At 45.8% G+C, this 18,001-nt stretch overlaps 1 protein-coding gene across 26 annotated transcripts in view; it reads left to right on the top strand.

Annotated features, from left to right (window-relative positions):
- The window catches only part of Myt1l (myelin transcription factor 1 like), a 380,106-nt gene that overhangs the window by 118,426 nt on the left and 243,679 nt on the right, over positions 1-18,001 (top strand). The gene's annotated exons all lie outside the window — the stretch shown is intronic.

Genomic DNA, 18,001 nt, shown 5'->3' with positions numbered 1-18,001 from the left:
TCTGTCTCTAGCTTGCACACTATCCTTTCTTCAAAGCCGCTGGTACGCCCCTCCTGTGTGCATGTGTCTCCATTGGAGAAAAGAGAACGCCAGTTAATCGGCAGTTGTTCAGGATGCTGCTTGCAGGAAAACTCCAGTCTACATGTTCAGGTTCACAGTGCAATAGTAATTTGTTTGTCTGCCAACTACCCCATTTGCCTGTCTGGTAATGGAACACCATCCCACTCTGTGGAAATGGGAGGCTGTGATTGACTCCCATAAGCTACAGCCTGGTGGGACTGCTGTCTTTAAGAGCTTTGTGAACTGCTGTAATAGGTCACAGTCATTCCCATTATTTTCCCTCTTCCACCCCACTCATTTCCCCTGAAGAAACCCAGTGTGTTCATTGGTTCGGCTTAGGAAACGCATTAGACTTAATTGTACATTTCCTTGCAGTTAAAAGGGAGGGGCATAACAACGCAACCCTGTTCAGGTTGAGTATTAGCTCATACTTGGCTTTAAAAACAATCACATTTCTGCATTTTAGGTTTCATGCCTGTAAGCTTCCTGGTTCTGTCAGATCTCGTTGAGTTTTAGTGATGAGACAGCTTGGTGGGCCATTTTATATCAAAGTAATATTTTAATGAGTCTTTGTTGAATTGGAATTTTTAACATTGAATAAATGTTCCCATTTAAATGAAGATTATCAATGTAGTTACATTAAAAGTGTTCAATACAGGCCTCATCTGAAAGTAAACAAGGCATCAAAAATGAAGAGATAGCAGTGGGTTTCGAAAGAGGAATCCGTGGATGTGCTAGTGAACTTGGCCTTCTATAGGCTCTCAGCCAGGGCCATCTTTTTGATTCTGCAAGATAGATCTTAGGTAGGTAGAGAAAATTGGACCTGCTCAAATAAGAAAATGTCCCTGAGGTCCTTAATGCCTCCAATACTCCCTGCCTTGTTCTCACGACCTTCCTGTGACTTCATGTGACTAGTGAAGCAGGCCCTGGGTTAGCAGACTGTCCTGGGTGTGAGGGCTCCTGGTTTCCAGACCCAGCCAGAAGCATAAGAACCTGTATTTCACAAGGGTGATGTCATTCAGTCCTCAGGACCTGTGAACTGCTTCTCACGCTGACTTTGGTGGTAACTGAAGGTACAGGAGGAAGGTAGAACTTTCAAGAACTGGGTAACTGGGAGTGTGTGCTATGAAGATACCCAAAGAGTACAAGTGTGTGTTCAGCTTGTAGAGACTGTGTGTGCATGCACCATTTCCACTTTTATGCAAGTGTGTGTGTGTGTGTGTGTGTGTGTGTGTGTGTGGTGTTTCATGTGCTCCTCCTGAACAGTAAACATGATACTACAGGTGTATGCCCTTGTGGGGAGGGAAGAACCCAAGCCCGTCCTTTCCCTCTATCTTGTCCTGACAGTGGTGAATGGACTTTCTCTTCCCTTTGCTCCCATCATGACAAGCCACCTCACTATAGAGCCAAAGCCAAGGGCCAGTCAGTCACCAACTGACATCTCCAGACCTAACTAAGAAAACCTTTCTTCTTTATCAGTAGACACCTCTGGTGTTTGCTATTATGATGGAGACTATTAGGGGCTGTGCCTACAGAGTCTCTGAGGCCAGTAGTCACTGCCAAAGAAGAAAAAAGAACCACAGACAATACTAGACCAATCAGACAGGGCTGATGAAAACTCTATTTGCAAAATGATGACAAATGTGTCTGGACAGTAAGGATGGAATGTTAGAAATGCTAATAATTCTGTTAGTTTCTGAGGCAGGTGCCTCATGCTACCCTCCACAGTATAGTGTGTCGGGAGTGTGTCCATCACAAGCTCTTTCTTGTTGCAAGGCATGTCTGTCAGGACTCAGCATAAGCCAGTAGATGCTGCAAATTCCACAGTCTGTGGAGACCAAGTGGGCTCCGGGAAGCCTGCAAAATTTATAGAGAGGAGTTTCTAGTATTTCCATGGCAACACCATTCTCAGGCCACCTTGAGATCCCTGGTGTATGTCTCACTGCTGTGAAAATGACTGACAAAAGCAAGGAAGCTGTCTGTTTTGATCACAGTTCAGAGGAACACAGGCTATGCATGAAGAGGGAAGGCGTAAAGGAAGCAGTCACATCCGGTCTGTAGCCAGGAAGCAGAGAATAAAGGAATTCAGTTGGCTTTCTCCTTTTTCCTTGTTAGTCACACTGGGAGCCCGGTATAGTTTCTTCCACCATTAAACATCCCTGGAAACTTCCTCACAGATATGCCCAGGAGTGTGTCTCCTAGGTGACTCCAAATTGTCTCATGTTGACAATGAGAATTAACCCCCATACAAGTGAAGCCAGTCACTGTGATACTGGAACCCATGGAGGAGACTGACCACACGAACCACACACCACACACTGGAGTAAAGCACAGCATGGAAAAGCTAGCAATACCTGTGCAAGTGGCCCTGGGACAGTGCAGGAGCTGGGCTACTGTGCAAGGCAATATGAAGCCTTGATATAATACAGCTCACTCAGCCTGTTTTCCCAAATGCTAAGTAATGAGAAAACAAACAGAAAATACCAGACACAAAAGAGAGTTACTTCAAATTCTCATGTATCACAAGCTTCATAAAAGGGTTAATTTCAGGAAAGACTTTACGTGACACCCTAGACAATTTTCAAAGGCTGTTTTATTGAGAAAAATAATTTGAGGCACGGTTTTTCGTGGAAATGCAGATCACCAGCTGACTTTCCCACTGAGGGATCTGCAGGCAACACATCCTAGATTATTTCTGAACTCCATGCAGCGCCTGAGTAGGAGAAGCATCCTACGGGGCATAGGGCTGTCACTCTGCCACAGGAAGAAGGACCTTTCACACACAGGGTAGCATAACACCTTGCACACATTTGGGTAGCATATCCTAAGTCAGACCATGAACTGGCTTCTGCTTTTTACCTCATATAATTTGAGCCTCGGTTTCCCCCATGCACTAAAGGATAATAGTCGTTTATTGTTAACAAGCAGCCAAAAGTCTACTTACAGAACACACGGTTGATTCATGAAACACAGAATGTAGTAGTAGGCAGTCCTACTGTGTGCTGGGTTTGAGATGAGGCTGGATGGAGGAGAGCCAACGAGTCAGTCACCAGCTTATGTACAGAGCTTTTGGAAGGCTGTTAGTGAGGTGGACCTAGTTACCGCAGGTTGTCTCGGGAGAAATCTGCTTGTGAAGTGAGTAGCCCATACCAGGCCACACACAATGTCTTGCTACTGTTATCCCAGCATTCCCAGGACAAGGAGACCTATGCAGAGTTTGGAGCTCCTGCAGGGGGTTGGAGACGTGGCTTCTCTGTGGTCCAGCCTTTAGTCTGTGGCTGGCTCCTGATGCATTATGGATGGTTGATCTTGGCAATGAAGGAGCAGTTTTACAGTGAGACAGCAGCTACTATGAATTCCTCACCAAGAGGAGCTGGTAGGATGACTGCTAATAAATGCCACTCACGTGAATAGTGGGATGCAGATGCTCTGACTGTCTTTGTAGTAGATGTCTGTAGCTAAGGGTCAAAGGTCAAAAGAGTCATGCTTCCTCTGCAGTGCTTTCCTCGCTTGTCCCCGAGTTCTTAATTCTAATGAGGCACAGGGCACCCCTTAATGTGGGCTTGACTTTCCCTCCCTTACCTGGTTCCTCCTGGAACCATCATTGCTTCCTGAGCATGGCCTTGAGCACCTACACAGGACAGATCCTGAGATCTGTGCATGCTGACTCACTAACTGTAGACCCCCTATTTTTCAAGTTTCTTGACTCATTGCTTCTTGTGGCAGTACACGAAGAGAGGGAAGATTGTCCGTGACTGAATTAAAAAGATGGCTCTCGTCTTCTTTTACAATGAAACCTCCTCAGATAAGTTACTGCGAAAGTCTCTCTCTCACACACACAAATAAACGTATGTCATGCATTTGTTTGGTGTCTCGAGGCCAGCACTGCATACCAAATACTAGACAGGGAAATGGAACCAAAATTCTGCTGAAGAGCTGTTGATGTTGAATCTCTGAATGGGAGGGGGTATTTTAATGTTTAATTAAAAAGCTAACCACACCACGGAAGAGTGTCTAACGGTAGAGTGCAGAGCCCAAGCAGGAGAATGTGAATGTCTCCTCTGTCCAAATCCGGGGCATCCCCGTCTTCCAGTCGGGTGCTTTGGAATCAGGAATGTGAAGCAATCCTGGGGGAGTCAAGCAAAGGTGCTACCATGAGTTTAGACGTAGCTGTGTAACAGGGGTATTGTAGCTGAGCTACCGCATGAAAGACAGGGATGTGAGAGAACCCAAAAACAACTGGACAGAATCCAGGTTGACCAGCACTCTCAGCGAGGCCATTGAAGGTGTTATACAGATGGAGTTGTGAGCTGGGAAGACCTAGAACAAAAAAGTGTTCAGAGATCCCACCATCCTGCGAGTGGGAGGAGCTTATGCTCACCTCTCACCACATCGGTTTTGTGTTGAAATAGTGGGGAGGAACCGCACGCATCACAGGGCTGTTAGCATTCCACACAGCAGTGCCTGAAGCATGTAGCTCTGTGGCTGCACACAGCCCGGGCCCTCTCATTACTATTCATGAAGGACCAAGACACACGGGCTTTACCATAAAAGACCGAGGCAGAGCCGCGCTGATTTATATCCGTGCTGTGTGCTTAGCTTTTCCAATCAGAGTGCCTTCACTTACTTCGCAGCTGTGTCAAAAATGAAGCGGTGCTCTGTGAGCCAAGGCAGGAGGATTTCAAGGACATTCTGTCAAAGAAAAATGCAAAATGCAGAAGAGAAGTGAGGCTACGGCTGCACACATGTGTATATTTGCTTATATTTGCATAAAGTATCTAGGAATGACAAGAAGCAAGCAAAAATGTTTGTGTGTGTTTCTGCAGACGATTCAGGATCTAGAGGGAATCTAGATCTCATTGTTTTTCTTCGTTCATTCATCACTTCCCTTTTTTACGTTTGAAACATGCAAATGTATTTCTTAGTCAAAACAAACTTGATAAGAAACCCAGAAGTATTTTCAGGCAAGTTCCCTAACATGCCTCTTAGACCCTCTAGGTTGACAGATGTGAGCAGTTCAGCTTTACCTGTAAGAATCCAGCAGAGCTCCTGGATGCCGAGTCTGTACTTGAACTCTGGCCCTAAAACAGTAGTCTCAGTGGTTCCCTCATCACCTGGCCACAGGGATTTGTCTTCAGAATCCTGTTTGACACTGATTGTTAATTGGCAGATAATTGTTAAAGTTCTCTGAATGGATAAAGTTGGAGTGAAGAAGCAAAGAATAAATTAAGGCATGGTGGTGACGGCCACGCAGGATGAGAAGGATAGAGAATGTGGGAAAGGAAAGGGAGGGGAGAGTGGAAGGAGGCTTTGGAGGTAGAAGAGAGGGAGGGAGGAGAGGGAAAAGAGAAGGGGGAGGGAGGGAAGCAAGGAGGGAGGAAGGACTATGGATGCATGGCAGTAAGAAAGGAAGGGGGAATGGAAAGTAAATGAAAGGATGGGAGACATCATCTTGGCTAACATGTTTGCCGTGAGCACGGCTGCCTTCGCTGTAGCTCCCATATCTCACAAATGGCTCTGATCCCTAAAACTGTAGCTTGCAACTTGGTTTACAAAAACTTCATTAAGAGCTTACATATTACATTATTTGCTTACTCGATAATTGAATGATAATCTAAGGGCAGAGTCTCAACTTATTTAAATAATGTGGTTTTAAATATAACACCCAAGAAATTGCTGTGGAATGGGAAAGCAGCAGTGATATTAACAAAAATTCCTTAGGACACAAAAGGGGAAGGTGCCTTGTATCTTAGTTATATTTTACATATTAAAATTGCTATGGAGAACAGATGGACAGATGGAGTGGTACAGACATTGACCATGAATTTTATATGTGTGTGTGTTACATTTCTTTTTGTTAAAGCAACACATAAATTATGTATGAAAATAATAGGTCTATTCCCCTTAAAGAACAAATATTGAAGTACTTTGTTATTAGTTGTCATGATTTGGGAAGTCTGCTTTCAAAAGATTCAAAACCTAGTTTGTGAATGTATTTGAATTTCATATACATGTGGGCACTATTTATTGGGACATATATGATATGTGTTCTATATTTCTTGGAGGTGTGTGAGGGGCATTATTGCTGTGTGTATTCCATACATAATGTGAATATGCATGTATGAGTGTGGACATCTGCTTTCATGTCTGTGTAAATGCAAGCATGTGTGTCGTTTGAGATGCACGTGCAGCATGCATGTGTGTGTGCGCGTGTAAGTGGCCACATCTCTGCTTCTTTATATATGTGCATACATGTGTCATTCATGTACTCCTCTTTAACAATATCATAATATAGATCACAAGATCAGAAGTTAACCCTAATGCATGTTTTTTTCTTTTAAAATGTGTTTCTTAAATATCCATGCATATATCACTCATGGAGAGGCTGTTTCACCCTTTCTTTGTTACTGTGTCAAGCTGAGTCTTCCATGGGTAGAGTCTTGCGAGCTCTGCTCTTAATTTCCCCAGAGAGATGCCTACCTTTCTCCCAGAGGCTCCTTGTGGAAACACCAGCAAGCTGCCTCCCCTCATTAACAGATGACTGAAGCAGCTTGCAGGCTGGATAGGCATCTGAGGCCACGGCATCTGCCATGCATGACGGGCCACAGATAAGTTGCCAGCGCAAGCTTTTCCCCAGCTACAGTGCTGCATGTATGTACTGGTGTCTGGTGAATGCGGAGAAACCGTATGTTTCTGGTATGAAGAGTGTAGGCAGGGACGTGCTATCCTAAGGGTCATGAGCAGTGCTCTGCCTTGAAGTGGGGTATGGTTCTGGAAATCCCGTCTCCTCCTTCCACCAGGCAATTCTCAAGCCAGTTTCCCTGGCAGGACAGGTACAGCCTTAGAGGGTGACCAGGAGGAAATGCACAGCACTGAGAGTAACAGGCAAGGGAGAGTTGTGAGCATTGAAAGGGCCCAAACTCACAAACCACGTAGAGGAAGCATGGCGACAGTTGGAGGAGGAGCACAGAGAACACGGAGCTGTTTATATGAGAGGTGATGCCGTTAACACCTGTTTAGCTGAAAGCATTGGCTCTTAGAAGTCATGGAGGCATCATCACTGAGCCCAGTGAGCCAACTTCCAAGGGCAAGGTCATCAATGATCCATCTTCCCAGGGCAAGGTCGTGTCACTGTTGTAGGCAAATCTTGAAAGTGTGCCCCTGGCACTAGGGGGCATTGGGTTTATGCCGATGCTTTAGTTATGTTCTAAAGCTATGATAAAGTACCGTGATCAAAACTGGCTTAAGAAAGAAAGGGTTTATTTTGGCTTATAATTACAGAGGGATGGTGGGGAGGCCTAGTAGGCGGGCCTGGCAACAGTCAAGGCAGAAAACTGGTTGGTCCCATGTTCATCCACACGCAAGAAGCAGGAAGAGAATCAAACAGAAACCCTTGAAGCCTATCACCAGTAAAATGCTTCCTCCAAGATTCCACCTCCTAAGTGTTCCATACCCTCCCCACTGTCACCAATGAGGACCTAGTGTTCAGATCCAGGGGCCTTTGTGGCACATTCCTCATTCAAACCACTGCAGCTGGATACATTAAATACCATCCTATATGAATGACAGCCCCTGAATGAAATGACATTATTTCCTTTAGTGAAGATGGAGGGCAGCAGGTTGCTTTTGTTCTTGTTAATTCCATAAAATTTATCCCGGGCTGTGTTTGTTTTGTTATGTGGTAACTCTAAACCGCCTTGACAGACTGAGCCAGTGGAAGAGGTAGATCTCAGGACAATATTGAGTGGCAAAGGCACATTATGCTATCTTACCTAAATTTCGTTTACTATTGCATAAGGTTTCTATAAAACCACTTTAGTCATAATGCAGGCCAACAAGATGGCTCACTGGGTAAGTACTCTTGCCCCCAAGCCCGAGGACCTGAGTTCAATATATGAAACTCACAAGGTAGGCAGTAACTGGCTTTTTTGAGTGGTCCTCTGATTACCAGATGTGCCCATGGTACATATTCGTGCATGTGCGCGCATGAACGCGCGCGCACACACACACACACACACACACACACACACACACACAAATCAATGCAAATATTTAATAAAACATTTTAAAATAAATGAATCTTTACAATTCTTTATCACAGATTAGTGGCTGATTTGTCCTTACAGAAAATCTGTACTGGGGGCTGGAGAGATGACTCAGTGGGTAAGAGCACTCACTGGCTGCCCTTACAAAGGACCTTGGTTCAATGGTCCCACATGGTAGCTCATAACTATCTGTAGTTCCAATTCCAGGGTATCTGACACCCTCACATAGATATACATACAGACAAAACTCCAACCAAAACACATAAAATAAATCATGCTATTAATTGTAGAAAGAAAGAGAAAGGAAGAAAGAAAGAAAGAAAGAAAGAAAGAAAGAAAGAAAGAAAGAAAGAAAGAAAGAAGGAGGGAGGGGTGAGGGAGAGAGGGAGGAAGGGAGGGAGGGAGAGAGGAAGGGAGGGAGGGAGGGAAAAAGAAAGGCTGGGAACTAACACAACTCAGGTAAGAAAGGTGACTCACCTGAACATACACACACACACACACACACACACACCTAGCAGAGCATGGGCAAGTTTACTACTCAAGAACTCAAGAACTTGTAGAAGTACAGCAAAATTACCTCAAGCATCTAAAAGATACAAATGAGCAAAGCATCCTGAAAAGAGGTTTTCCAAGTACCTATAAAGTTTATACAGATCTGAAATAGCCATGTTAAAAAGTAACCCTGACTTAGGCAGCCACATGCATCATGATGCACAATTATTCCTTAGATATTTCAAACCAGACACCACTCACTTTCTGTCTCTGCCACCTGAAATCTGAGGCCTTGTAGAAAGCATACTGAATAGTACAAGGTGACTGGGGAGCATGGGAATGTTGCAGCATGTTCGTGGCCTATGGGAATGATGAAGGATGTTTGAGAGGCCGTGAGAACGGTACAGGTTGTTTGTGCATTATGGGATGGTACAGTATGCTTGTAAGAAATAAAGTCCTGCTTCTAATCATCCAGTCTGTTCTGAAAGATAGTGGGATGCTATAGGACGCTTATAGGGCTGCAGGATGGTGCATGATTGTGGGAGGCTATGGATGGTACAGGTTGTTGATATGGTGATGGTACAGGATGTTGGAGCACTGTGAGGATGCTGTAGGTTTCTTGGGATGCATAGAGATGGTACAGGTTGCCTGGCTTTAGCACTGTCTTCCTCAGATGTCAGATCCCAGGCAATTACAGGGAAACTGGCTCTATAAATGTCTATGTGCTCAGCATAAGGAATGGGCAGTACACAGAGCTGTGGCTCTGTTGTTTGTCCAGTGGACAATTGACAAGGTTGTGACCATACAAATCCATCTGTCACATAAGTGTTCTTATCCTGCTCCCCTTATGCTGACTCAACACTATTTCTCCAGACAAATGACATTAATTTGTCACAGATCTGACACCAGGCAGGACCTCAGAGCTTGCTGACCAAGCTTTGAGTCCAAATGTCACCTTCTGTTCTTGAGTCCTAATCTGTGCACTTGGAGTTGGGCTCATGTGTCTGTGTCCTGGGGGAGTGAGCCTCCTGAGCTGCCTGTTTCTGCTAGCCAGGTCTGGGCTGCTGGCCCTAGACTTGCCCTTTTAGGAGACGTTCTGTAACCACGAACACCAGGACTCCAGTGGAGCTTTCCTCTCTGTAGTAGAGTTGTGTCCCCATGCAACACCCATAATGTCGCCATTCTCAGGATAAGGGCCTGGGTAGGAGCATTTTTAAATTCTGATGTATAGCAATGAAGATAGTTGCCCAGAGCTCCACCTCTCAGACTCTCCTGTGTGCTACCTCCATCCCACCTGGTTGCCAAGGACCCAACAAGCTAGCCCTACATCCATCCACCTCCATCCCACTTGGTTGCCAAGGACCCAGCAAGCTAGCCCTACAGCCACGGTTTATTGGGTTTGATCACCCAAGACTCTGCAAATAAGGTTCATACTGTGCTTTCATTTCTTTTTACATCTTTCCTTAAAGGTCTTTATGTCTGTATAGTAAAGCCTACACAAACGTTCCAGCCTTTTGATTTTTTAAAACTCTTTACTGTTGCATCATGGGAAGGCCCACATACCTCTGTGGTGGAGAGCCCCAGGGTTCTCCACACTGCAGGAAGAGCCAGCCCTTTTCTGCCTTCTCCTGCCCCCATTGCAGGCTACCTTGAAGCATCCAAGTTGTTGTGTAACTTAACTAGAAATAATTTGGCACATCATTCTGTCCCGCTCTTTACTCCGATTCTCTCCATAAATCTGGCTTAAAAAAAAAAAGAACAACCATGCCATAGCCTAAGAATAATGCTATCTGGAAATTTCCTCTCCCAGATAATTTAATTCAGCCCTTTTGAATTTGGCCTCACTCAGATTTTCAGGGCATGGACAGAGAGTAGACAAATGTTAACTAGAATACAGCAGGAATGGCCTCTACCCTAGCTCGCAGAAGCCTCGTTGTTGCCATCTGAAATCTGAGCAACGTGGTTACTTTTTGCATTTCTATTCTGATCTGAATTCACACCGGAATGGCCCCGTGAACTCTAGTTAAGGCATTATGGGGCTCCTAAGTCTGCGGCTCTAATGCTTCCACATACCCTAAAATCATAACCCTCTCCCAAAACCCTAAAAGTCACAGTCAGGTTTTCACAGCAACATCACCACTTCACTTCTTGATATCAGTTTTTAATTGGTTATCTTTCTCACTGCTGTGGCCAAAAGCTGACAGAAACAACTAAACAAGGAAGGGAGGTCTCATTCTGCCTTGGGGTGTCAGATCCTATAGTCGAGCATGAGCAGGAAGGCATGGTGGTTGAGTCTGCTCCCTCTGTTGCAAGGCTAGTGAGAGGTGCCAGTTCTGATATGTTAGTGTTTCTAGACGCAGAGAGCTCTGGCGAGAATCATTCTGCAGGCTGGGTCACGAACTCCAGGTTCCAAAGCCTCCCCAGATAGCAAAGAGATAAAAAGGAGTATTGTTTAAAGACATGAGCCTGTGGAGGATGTTTCTTATTCAAATTAGAGTATATCTTCCCTCTTCTTCATGACTGTCTTCTTACCAGCCCCGTGGCTTCGATGGGAAGCCCTCCAGGTTCTGCACAGCCCTGACCTGCAAATTCCAAGAGCTATGGGTAAATTGTTGTGTCCGTTTGTTGATTGTTCATATGTGAAGTTAGTACTTCACTGTCTGTAACACCAGTTACCAAAATCACAGTCTAGCTATGTGCGAGCAGTGTGCTTAGTCACCAAGGGTCAGGAAGACACACCCTGTGACCGCTTGTAAGATGCCAGGTTATTAGAAGGTGGAAAACCAACCCAGTGGTGTCGGATGGACAAGCGCTTTTTACAGGATCTCCAGTGCTGTGTGCTGGATTGGCAGCCCCCACTATTTACCCAGGGCTTGTCTCAGCAGGTCATGGCGGGGAGAGGGGTTTATGTGTCAGGCAGCTGTTTGCCCTGTTCCGAGCATGGCCTGCATTCTTAAGAACCTGATGTATGGTGAGGTAGGTCCTCTTCTTGGTTAGTGTAGCTTGCCCATTGCCAGTGTACATGGAGGGGTCACTGGCCTGCGCATTCCAGCCCCAGCTCACCTTCATGCATAATTGACATGGCAACAGTCTGAGAAAGAAACATTTGGGAGGCTCAACGTCTTTGTCTCAAGGATCACACAGCAGGCCTGAGAATATGGTACATAGGACTATACTCCGGAGGACACCCTCCAAGTAGGGGTGCAAATGGTGATAATACCCTGGTGTCCTTCAGTAGTGAACATAGGCCCTTCCGGTGTGTAGACACCCAGATCCACCTGCTGTCCACACCTGCTAATGAAGGACGTGATGTTTCCGATTATTATTCACCTGATTCTGCATGCCGGTAGCAATGCCTGTACGCTTAGCTTCAAGTTAGTGTGTAACTCTGCATGTGTTTGTTGTACCTATGTGTGTATGTATGCATACACATGCGCATACACACGCATCACTACCTGTGTCCTGAGAACAGAGCCACTCTGAGCAAACAGCGGGGTGCTGATATGAATTCTAGCTTGATTCAGAAGAGTGAGTGGCCCTAGCTCAAGCCTTCTGCTTTCGGACAGGAGGAACTGAGCAGAAAGGCGTTATGTGGCCGTGCACGTTTCCAATAGGCCCCGGCAGACCTTGTCAGCCACAGACTGGGGATGACAGCCTAGAACATGCAAATTACTGTCGGGGTGACTTTGTGCCAAACACTCTGTTTCACAGCTCCCCGAGAATCTGCCAAACCTTTCCTTGTGCAGACAGGAAACAATGGCAAGGAATCAGAAGGCCCTTTCTCTTTCAGTCTGCCTCTCAAGGGCAATTTGTGGGATTTACCTGCAGGATCATATTCAAAAGGCTCTTGCTAGGGGCAGTGTGTTGTCCAGCTGGTGCTTGTGGCAGTGAAGTAGGAAGAAGGTTAGCTCTTCTCCTGCAGGAGAGCTGGGCCTTAGGAGATAGGCTCGAGTGGACAGAGTCAAGGCCTGAGGACCAGGCGTGAGGTTAGAAGCTGGCTGTAGAGTCCCTACAGTCATATGTAGTGTTCGCGTCTCTTTTCTGTGATGTTGAGCCTCTAGAGAGGCTAGCACTGGGGACCTACTGTCTGTAGGCGTTTAGGGAGACAAACCAAATCTCTTTGTTAGAAAGGCACTAGCTGCCACTTGTGAAACCTGCAGACTAGCGGCTGTGATAGCAATGTCAGTGTGAAAACATATTTCTATGGCAACAGATATATTTTCTTTTAAATTAAATGAGATAAAAGCAAAGCATCTGCGCGTTGTAATGAAGCAGTAGCGGTGTCAGGAGACAAACAGTGGTGTGTGGCGCCACAAAATATTCGCTGTCCTTTCTCATATGCTCATGCATCATCCAAATTTCTTGTGGTCAACCGATGTCAATGGCCAAAACAGAAGATAGACTTCTACTGATGTCAATGGCCAAAACAGAAAACAGACTTCCGCTCTTCATCAACAGTGAAGTAGGCAGTAACACCAACCCAGGGCTACAAGCCCTCCCTCCTACTGCCCATACCCCAAACTGGCAGAAAAACTTAAGAATAGTAAAGGGTAATGTCACGAAACAGTTGCCGGGCCAAATTCTACTCCGCAGACATTTGATTGTACTTGGTGGCTTGTTAGAAGTGTGGAGTGCTTTCTCCCTGTGAAACGAACGGATGAAGTCCTGCTGTGAACTAAGCCTGACTTAGGGACCCACCATTTTCCATTTGGAATGGCTTACATATGTCTCTTCCCATCCCAGGATATGCTTTTAAAAGCAGAGAACTATCCTTGCTGGGTTAGGAGGTGGGTGCACTGACCTGCTTGTGTTGTGTGCTGTGGAAGTGCCTTGGATCCCAATGAGAAAAGCGCCACAGCTAGGTAAACCGACTGTCACATCCTAGTTTTCCCCACAGAATATATATTTTGCCAAGCTAATTGATCAAAATGTTATTGTGCCAAAATAAGCTTGAACTAAATCTTGGTGCTTCCTTTCAGATTGTTGAAAACAAAAGAAAAATGAAACAAAAACAAAAAATGAGTGTGTCTGTCTCTCTGTGTGTGTGTATTTGTCTGTCTCTGTGTGTGTGTGTATTTGTCTGTCTGTCTGTGTCTGCATGTGTACGTGTGGTGTGTATGTGTGTATGTGTCTATCTTGGTCTGTGTGTGTGTGTGTGTGTGTGTGTGTGTGTATGTGTGTGCGTGTGTGTTTGTCTATCTGAGTCTGCAAGTGTATGTGTGTGGTGTGTGTGTATGCGTCTGTCTGTGTCTCTGTGTTGTGTTTATATGTGGGAACAGTCTTAGCCATCAGGCAACAGTCTTAGCTGTTAATCCTCAAGTGCCTTCCTTTGTTTGAGACGGGCTTCTCTCATTGGCCCAGAACCTGCCAAGTAGGCCAGGTTAGTTTCCAGAACTCTGCCTGCCTCCACCTCCTATCTTGTCATCCCTGGGATGACAGGCACATGTCACATGTCATTGTGCCCAGGTTTTCAAGTGGGTTTTGTAGATCTGAACTCAGGTCCTTACACTTTTGAGATAAGTTCTTTACCAACTGTTCCATCTTCTCAGACTCCAAAACAGATTTAAAAAAAATTATTGTTGATGAAATGCTTGACTAAGTCCAATTAAAATACCATTTTTTTCTCCCGCTTCTTCCTGGGTGTTTGCTAAGACCTGCCCAGAACCTGACTTCCTCAGCAGGTTTTTCCCCATGCTGCTTCAGCCCAGGATCCCCACCTTTGACGGAGCTCAATCCTTCTCTGGATGAGGGGCTGCTGCCTGTAAGGTCCTAGTGTCTGGGTGGGAAACGCTGCCTCTCCCTCTCCTTTGTGATAGACGCACAGACTTTGATGACTCCCATGAATGGAGCACAATGAACATCTAATCTACATTTAGTTTTTTAAATCTGATGTTTATTTTCGTCACTTGCAGCAGGAAGAAAGAGCGCTCTTTCTTATTAATTAAATCTGTTCTTTTGTTATCTCATACATGTACATCATACATTCAATCACTCTCACCTCCCACCTTCTCTTGTCCTGTGAAGATCTAACTGATGTCTTACTGATTCCTGCATACCCGCTACCCTGCCTTGCAGGATAGGTTACCCTGTCACACCATCCAGCTCCTGAGGGAGGGCACAAGCTCTCAGCAGGCACCTCCAGATGGAGCTGAGAATGTGGGCGGCCCCTAAAATACAAACCCATTCCAGAAAGCCTGTCCCTGGATCCTTGAGCCAAAATGCAGTCATGTCCTCTGAGGACATCCCAGCTCAGTGATCCCAACTTTTTTATTTTATTTTTTACATTAAATGGATTTGTTGTGCACTTTAGAATTTGACTTAATTCTAAAAAGTATCTCATTTGAAGGGACAAGCTTGTTATGCCTTACTTGCCTGCCTGCCTGTTTCTCTGTCTCTCTGTCTTCCCGGCACCACACGCTGCTCGGGAATAGGGTTCTCCTCCTTTGGTCACTGGGAAGGTTTGCTCATCATCTCCCGGCTACCCATAAGCAAAGTGATAATCAGAGGGCAAAAGAGGAAGCTGGGCTGCACAGACAAGGCTTTGAGTCACCCAGTGCCTGACAACAGCACTCTGATTGGGGTTGAAAAATAGTGTCCTCCACTCCATGGGGAAATATAACTGAGATAAGTTCATACAAATGGCTCTCCGCCATTCTAGGATGCACCGTGGCTGACTCTGCACACGATAGTCACGAGGCTATCAACAGAGGGTCACTCTGTATCCAGAACACTCTGTCTAATGTTCAGTGTTCAACAGAATTCAGAAATCTAATACCAGAGAGGAAAACTCCATGTTTTACAACCCCAGGACCTGCTTCAAGCCCTGATTCCTAGACACAACGTCTGGATAATTTGATATCTTGCCCAACTCAGGGGCTGTCTGGGGTTAAATGAGGCCCATACCTAGCAGCTCCACTGTAGTGGCTAACACAGGAGAGCCCTGCAGAAAGGGAACACACTTACAGATGGTTGTTTTTACATCCTTCGCAGCCCACATTTTAGACAGAACTTCCGAAGGGATTTCTGTTCCACACTAAGAATTTTGAAGACAAGGAGGTTCTCTTGTGGCAAAGAGCCAGACACATCATGTAGGGGCCTCTGTTGTCCTGTGGATGTTGAACTCCCTCCAGCGAGATGCTGTCTTCCTCTGACATTGGAGATGCTCAGCATCCATGGCCTTTGCAGCCTGCGCACTGAGGAGCAAAAGCTATCTTTGTCCATATTTGAGCGGGGCTAGTTCTCTAGATCAACAGTCAATGCCTCATTGACTTCAGGTGTCAACAAGGGCTGCTTTTAATAGCTAAGATGCCACTGAGTTAGTAAATCTTAATTTAAATGTAATTTAGGCAAAGCTGCTTATCAGCAGAGGGGTGAATGAGTTTGGAAACTGGGGTCCCAGGAGCACAGGATTGGAAAGGTTTCTTCCCTTTCTGAGTCCAGTGAAGCTCTGGCCATCCTAGGGTAAACCCCTAGCAAGGGCAGGATTGCAGCCTCCACCAAGAGCTTGTCACCGGAGGAAGCCCCTGCAATTGGTGGCACTCAAAATGGCGCTGCTCCCTCTTTCCTACCAGGCTCTCACCTTGGTTGGCTCTGGGCCTCACTAACACTGTAGCTGCAGCCACGGTTGCCAAGCACAAGTTTCCAGGTTCTTTTTGTGCCCTGCACCCCTATGTTCTCCCGTGCCTTGTATCTTATTACCCTCTCCCTGATCCTCCCTCCTCAGACCCGAACCTAAAAGAAAACAGGCTGAGGGCAACTCTAGATGGCGGCTCCTCTTCACCCAAATCCAGCCAAAGGCAGCCCTTTTCCTGTTCAATTACCAGTCGCAGCTGCCTACCACCCCCACTTCCCGATGTGACACAGAGGCTCAGAAGCTAGCTTCTATGTTCCAACCCTCTCCATTGGTCTAGATTCATCCCCGTACAGCTGACCGTTGCTCACCGCCTTTTAAAGAGCCTGTGCGTTTCCTCCGTGGTGGCTCTGCCTTTACCAATAGATGCTTCTTACCTGCATGTTGGTCCTTACCTTGTGCTGCTTGCATTGAACTTACTCCACTCCGAGGGAGGACTCAGCACCATCTGCAGCTGCATCCACCTCATCCTACATTCAGGCCCCAGGGTCCTCTGCACAGATTCACCCCCACTCAGTACGAAGTTTGACCCTTTCCCCACACTCACTGAAGCCCTGCAGTATTTAGTCTCTAAGGCTGGCACCTCTGTGCCTGCACTCCTGGACTTGCAGCGGGATCCCTGCCTTCCTTCAGCAGACACACAGATCCAGTGTCAGGTCCAGACCTCCTCTGTCTGCATCCTTTCTAGCCCTGCTGCTCACAAAGCTCAGAGTTTTGTCATCTCCCTCCAGGACACTCCTGGGGATTCATTTAGGGTTCTTGGGTTCTAGTTCTCATTCCCTCCCATCTATCCTATTCTAATACGCCACCTAATATCTGAATGCATCCACCCTGCTCTGTTCCTCTTGTTAGCATTCTGTGAGGTCCCCCAGTTCCTCGAGGGCCCATCTTTGTGAAGATCTTTTCCCACCAACTCTCCACCTACAGCTTGGCTCCAGCTACTGACATCTGTGCACAGCTACTTGTGTTGCCTCTAAAGACATCACTGTGTCTTACAAAGGCCTCTGCTGTGCTGTCTGTCTCTTCTGCCTGTGGTGACACTTTTGCATTTTCCCTTCTCACATTTGTGATCTGAACACCACTCATCATAGCCAGTCAGACCCGGCTCCTCTATGGCCCGACTCTCATGGTCTTTAAGTTCTCTGCACTTATTTCAAGTATTATATCATATTCCTATAGTACATTTTACTTCTTCCTTTTAATATGAGACTGAAGTCTTCTTTGGGACATGGATGAAATCCCTTTTTCTTTTTCAGCTTTCGCATCTGACATCTGCAAGACCCTGTGTGTTGTTGAGAGTTCTCAATAACTATTTCTTTCTGAATTGCTTACAACCTAAATGGCTGGCATTGGATTTTCTCCTTCTTTCATGCTTCATAGAGACATTTTAGAGTCCACTAGTCACAAAAGTTGTATTTCCTGACATTGGTTCACAGCACTGGAGACTGTTGACAGAAGTTTCTGTCCTGCCCCATCTTACAGTCATTTAGTACCAAATAAACACACAAAGGCATATATTAATTATAATCTGGTTGACTGATGGCTCAGGTTTCTTATTGGCTAGCTCTCTCTTAATTATTATCATATATATATATATATATATATATATATATATATATATATATATATACACATGGTCTTGGCTTACTCAAAAGTGCCCAGGAGATCTACCTTCCCAGTAGCTACACAGTGTCTCCCTGACTCCCACTCTCCCAGTTCCTCTTCGCAGAATTCTCTTAGTCTGGTAGCCCCGCCTATACTTCCTGCCTGGCTA

This window comes from Mesocricetus auratus, unplaced genomic scaffold, assembly GCF_017639785.1.
Source record: "Mesocricetus auratus isolate SY011 unplaced genomic scaffold, BCM_Maur_2.0 Super-Scaffold_100024, whole genome shotgun sequence".
Taxonomy (NCBI): domain Eukaryota; kingdom Metazoa; phylum Chordata; class Mammalia; order Rodentia; family Cricetidae; genus Mesocricetus; species Mesocricetus auratus.
Note: the sequence above shows the minus strand (reverse complement) of the source record. Positions and strands in the feature narration are given on the sequence as shown.